We start from the raw sequence: 6,135 nt of genomic DNA on the forward strand, positions 1-6,135 counted from the left end.
CAGCCCTAGTGTGGTTCCTGAATGTCTGCCCACCATTTGCCACCACCAGACAGGTTTCTGGACCCCTGGGCAGAAGGCCTCCACTCTCTGGGCCCAGAAACAAATCCCATCCTTGGCAGAGGTGTCATGCCCCCTCCCCCAGGATGGACTGACTCCACAAAGGGGAAGCTTCATAGGCATGCCGCCTTTCTAAGCTGTCCCTGCCTTTTGCTGCACTCAGCAACTGGCTCCCACCAGTTCTGACCCCCAATTCGGGCAGGAGAACCAGCGGGAAAACCAAGCTAGGAGGAGAGGTGTGCCCATCTTTGCCAACCCCTCAGGTGGAGGAGGGGAGGTGAAGCACGAATCTCAGTCCCCTCCATCTTGAGGATGAGGGTACCCCACCAATTAGGAAGAGGATCATGCCCCCCTCTCACTGGCTGTGGTATAATAGGGGATGTACCCACCCCAATGGAGAGACCCATTGGTCCTCACCTGCACACTTCTTTAATGCCTCTAAATTTAGTATTTAGGGGCAACCCTGAACCTTGCCTGCTCTGATTCAAGGAAGAAAGAAAAACAGAAGAGCTGTTCTGACCCGACTCTGACCTGACTACAGTGAAACCCGGCGTAGCCAGCAGCCATGCCAGATCCCGCAGGACCCGCCCTGTGCCCTTCTTGCAGATTCAACAAAGATTACCCTACAGAATCTAGATCCAGGCGGCTCTGCGATTTTGCACTACTCTGCACCTGACACCCACTGCCCAAAGATCTAGTGCCCCAATACCACAAGGAAGTATCCCCAGCGATCCTGACTGGGGATCTGGTGATCTTTGACCTTCATAAAGCTTCTCAACCTGCAGGGTCCCTTCGACTGCAACCGGAGCTGGTAAGAAGAATCCAATGCCCAATGGGGAGAGGAGTTGGCCTAACGGCTAGGGCGCTCGACCTCGGACCTGGGAAACTGGGTTCAAGTCTCTGTAATGACGCTGAACATCCTGTGATTCTGGGCAAATCACTTAATCTCCCTGTGCCTAACAAAAAATGAATGTGTGTCCTCATGTAACGTAACTGGTGCTATGTAAAGCGCTCTGATACCTGATTGGATTCGGGTCAAGTTCGCGCTATAAAAAATTCTGCAAAAAGACACACCTGCACCAGACACTACATGGCCTTGGGTGGCCCAACCGATATTGTTGAGGCATCCCCCAAGATCCCAACTTATCTTTCAAGTCAGTGGTTGCCTTCAGGAAGCCACCCTGCCTGAGCCTGAAGCATCTTTACTAAACTAGAGATCTTCATTGAAATCCAGAGGGTCTGCAATGTTGGCTTGACACTCTGCATTCGGTCGCCCCTGTGCTGCTGGTGGTGCAGCTCCTGTGCTGATTGTTGACCCCTGCAGTGCTGATCCTAACCCCAGGATCTTTGCTCCCACACCCAAGTGGCCTGCTCGTAAGCAAACCCTGAAAAAGGCCCTATTAGCCCGATTCTCTTACATTGCGCTTCTGCAATCTGCACCCGTCCGCCCTAGTGCCTCTGGTGGTGCAATTTGGGTGCCCAACTGGACCTTGCGAACCTTGGTCCTAGCCCCCAAAACTCCTTCTTGTACTCCTACTTACCTGAGAACCGATAACATTCTTTTTCCATAGGAACCCATGTTATGAGTTTTGTTCCTAAAAAACGTGTTAAACTACTGTTTCGTATGAAAATAAAGTAACTGTGCTTTAATTTAAGAATAGTCATACTCATCTGTAAATGATATCAGCCGGTGTGTGATATCTCGGCATATCACCTCAAGACCTAAAAGTAACTGAAAAGTAATCCAAGAGCAGTCAAAATTAATTTACCTGTGCCAAGTACTGCTTGGTTCTACAAAATAGAATACAAGTATTTATTTTTATGCTTACATAATTGGTCTGGATTCAGTCTCTGAGTGTGTGCCACCAGCCTTGAGTGGGTGAATACAACAAATGCTTCATACACCCTCTAAATAAGCCTAACTGCTTCCTCCACACTACCAGAAAGAGAGCTGTTAGTACTTGTTTAACTTAGCCTCTGCTATACAACTGGGGACTTCCTGGACTCTTTGCACACTATACCTTACTTTGGTATAGTGTATACAGAGCCAGCTTGCTTCAGGGAGTGTTGAGGGAAATTACCCACACCAGTAGGTTGTGTTAGCCTGATCCAGCTCCTCTGGAGAGACTGTGTCCATGTTGCATTTTGAGAGAATGGTGCTTACTGGGACAAGAATATGCCACACTTTGGAGGAAGTGGGCATACACCTGGATGGCACCCTGCATCCCATTGGTCAGGTGTGCCCCCTGCTTGAAGCCCAGAAACTTAATAAATATGGGAGAACTCCTCAGATCTGCTGCCTAAAGAGCTAAGAAGAAAAAGTACTGCCTTGCTTAGTCCATAGCCTGCACAAAGAGGACTACACTCACCAGGACTGCACCTGCTGCACTCTGTGAGACTCAGCACCAGAAGGACGTTGCCTGTCTCTAAAAGTATAAGGGGTGGACTCCCAGCAGGTTACAGGTTAAAAGAGCCCACCTGCATCATCTCCACCAAGAGTCCCCATCCTGGAGAATGCGTCCAGTGGACTTTGATGGATTTGGCCAGGTGCATGCGGGTATTGTAGACCAGACATCCCAAGGACCATCTAGGAGATTCCAGACCCTTCGATTTGTGTTTAGGACACTTTGAACCCTCAAGAGGACCTTCAGGAAGAAGTTCCAGAAGTTTGGAGCAACTTTTGGAAAAAGCTCCATAAGGTGACCGACTTGACGTTGAGAGACAAGCTGGCTACCTTCAACCACGACCCGGCCTAGATTTTTTAGGTTCATCCCACTGAAAGCTCCAGACTTCCAGGATTTGACCGAGGCATAGCAGAAAAGCAATCCAACAAAGTCACATCGAAAACGGCCTGCTGGAGCGAACTACTCAATGGCGAAACAAAATCCTCAGAAAAGTTTTTAAGTGCAAAAGTAAGATTTTGACCAGGGCCTCCAGCTTAGTGTATGTGATCATGGCTCCATCTCAGTCAGCCTCAAACTTTGACTTTGTCCCGGTCAAGCGTGATCTGATGTCCCGAAGAGGCGCTATATGTTTTTAAGCATTAGAAAGTGTTTATTCTTTAAAAATTGAGATCTCCGGTTCCCTACATCGGATTTTGTTGTTTTGATGACCATTTGTTAACAAAAATATAATCTATTTCTATAAATTGGAGTAAGAATTTTGAGTGTTGTGTCTTGCTTATTTAAGGCATTGGTATTTTTAAACACTGTGCACACCTTTCTCCTAAGTTAAGCCTGCCTGCTAGTCGCTTATCTACCAAGAGTTGAGCAAGGGTTTAATTAATTGAGACCCTAAATGAACCTTTTATTGTGGTTGTGGCCTTATAACTAGTGGTAAGTCACTACTTATGACTGCTAATAATCCACTTTCCAAAATTCGGCGTTCAGCGGTGAGGATACGTACTCGTGTTTAAATTACACCATACACTAAATTCAGTTAAACTCTTTTAAAATCCTCTAAATTGTCTTAGAAGAAAACTTTATATTTTTTGTTTTTTAAATTTGGACTGATCTGTTTTTCATCTATTTTTTGATTTTTCTTAAATTGTTCTAATTCTGATTGATAGTTGTTGTGACTCAAAACTTAGGGATACCATAAAGCTATATCTGGTTAACCTACCCAAACTCACTGTTGAGGAACTTTAGGCATTGTGTAGGGCTAGGGAGTTACCAGCTACTAGTACCATTAGGAAATCAGAGTTGATAAAGTCCCTAGTAACCTGGGCACTGGTCTAGATAGCCAGGTTTACTCCCTCTGAGGCAGTGGAGTCTTCAGAAGCGGTAGAAGGGGAGGGGAACGATGACCCCTACAATCACATCTTCCATGAGGGTGATATGTCTATCTGATAGAGACATCTAGCCGCAGATGCCTTACCTTTGAACTTCCCAGGCATCTAACTGGATCTGGAAGATTTTTCTTGAGCAGTACCCCTGTGCGCTCGTAGGTGGCATCGGTCGACTCCCCGTGACATCGTAGGCATTGTCTCTGTCATCTTGATGTCCACGAACCCGCGCCCTGACGTCAGTTTTTTTTCTGTCCACAGCAGCCAGTGCAGATCCGTTGAAGAGAGCTACCCCCTGTCATTTTTTGACAGACTTTTTTTACTTTTTGTTGACTTTTTTCATTAATGTGTAGGTGTCCATCATGTCCAAAAAGACCTCGGGATTCATACCGTGCGGCGCCTCTCACCGCTCCATGTTAGTCACGGATCCGCACCTCGTGTCCCTTTGGTGCCTGGCCCTTGACCACGACCCAAAGGGAGCGGTCCCTAAAGCTGCTTGCTGCCTGGCATCAGGTGCCTCGGGGATTTCCTCTGAGGTCTCATTCCCAGTCTTGGTCGAGAGGAAAGTATGAACACCGCTCGGGGGCACCAAATCTTCATCCTCCTATTCGTCCTAGAAGGGGTCAGGTAAGAAGCACCACAAAAAACACAATAAGTCAAAGCGTGCTTTGACTTCACCCCATCAGTCACCCGACGCAACGGAAAAGTCTCGGCGTTCGAGGCCTAATTCTACAGAGCGTTTGCCTGGATCGAGTCCACGTTTCCCCTCCTTTCCGGGGCTGGGAGCGACTCCTGCCCAGTTGAAGGAATTTTTTGACACCATGTGCGCCATATTTGGATGCCTGACCCTGCTGGCGCACCTTCGGGGTCCGCGGAAGAAGTTCCATTGGGTTCTGTGCTGTCGGCTCTGGCGCCAATGGCTCCTCATGGATCTGTTCCCGGATCCAGACCAGTGCCGGTCGTACCTCCTCGACTTTGCCCCATGCCACGTCAGACGCCAAGACTCCCGACACCGCCATAGCCCATCGGCCGCATCAGCCCTATTCTCATCCAGAGACATGGAACAAGCCAGGTGTCAATCGATGCAGAGGCTGCCGCCGGCAGAGCCCTCTGGCTCTATGACGCATATTCAGCCTTATTTGGAGGGGCTGCAGGAATCCTTAGAAGTCCTGCATTATATTGAAGAAATGGATTGGTATGAGGAACTGGGTGTTGCCAGTGGCTTTGATATCTCTTCAGGGCCTGGCTTGCTTTCCCCTCCTAACTATGCTAAAGAGGAGGGAGCTTCCTTTGCTATGGTGGTACATAGGGCTGCAGAGGTCTTGGACCTGCAGCATCCTACTGTGGTAGTTAAGACCAATGTCTTGACGGAGATCCTACAGCCCGGCGTCTCCACCTCGGAACCCTTGCTGCCATTTAATGAGGCCTTGACTGATGTTCTCCTGGGCACCTGATCCAAGCCCAGCACAGGGGCTCCTGTGAATAGAGCAATTGTCCACCACCATCGCCCTGCACTGGGTGACCCAGCTTTCCTCACATCTCACCCGAACCACAAGAGCTTGGTGGTCCAAGCTTCTACTTCCTGTGGTGTGTTCCCTTCGCACCCCTGGATAGGGTTTCCAAAAGGCTGGCCAGCTTCGGCAAGAATTTTTTTTTTTCCACCAGCCTAGCTTTGTGGTCGGTAAACATCACATGCCTCTTGGGCCATTATTTCCAGTCACTATGGGAGACGGTTGCACACATGCTGCCACAGTCTTGGAGGGCGCCTGGGCTGTCCTCTCCCAAGCTGTTGCAGACGGGAGAGATGCAACAAAGTTTACAAAATGCTGTGGTCGTGACACAACAGACTCACTGGGCACAGAGATTTCATCGACAGTGGCCGTTAGGTGCCACGCCTGGCTGAGAATGTCTGGCTTCTCTGGGGATTTCCTAGCCAACCTTATGGACATGCCCTTGGATGGCTGTCGTCTCTTAGGAGCCAGAACATTTCAAGGAATCATGGGCTACAGCCAAGTGCTTTGGCCTCTTTGTGTGATCTCGTCCTGTACCTGCATTTCGCCCTTTTTGTGGCTACGGAAGGGGCTTCGAGTGCGGCAGCCCTATCCCAGCCAGATGATCGCACAAGTACCTCAACCTACATGTGGCCATGGTCAGGCGGCCAGAGGTCAGGTCCGGCTAGAAACCCCCCTTCCTCCTCCGCCTCCAAATCCCCATAGTCCGATCCTCCCAGATCATGGGTGTCCAGTTGGTGGCAGGATATGCCATCGCCTCCACCACTGGCAGGACATCACCTC

This window comes from Triturus cristatus, chromosome 3_1 (assembly GCF_964204655.1).
Source record: "Triturus cristatus chromosome 3_1, aTriCri1.1, whole genome shotgun sequence".
Lineage (NCBI taxonomy): Eukaryota > Metazoa > Chordata > Amphibia > Caudata > Salamandridae > Triturus > Triturus cristatus.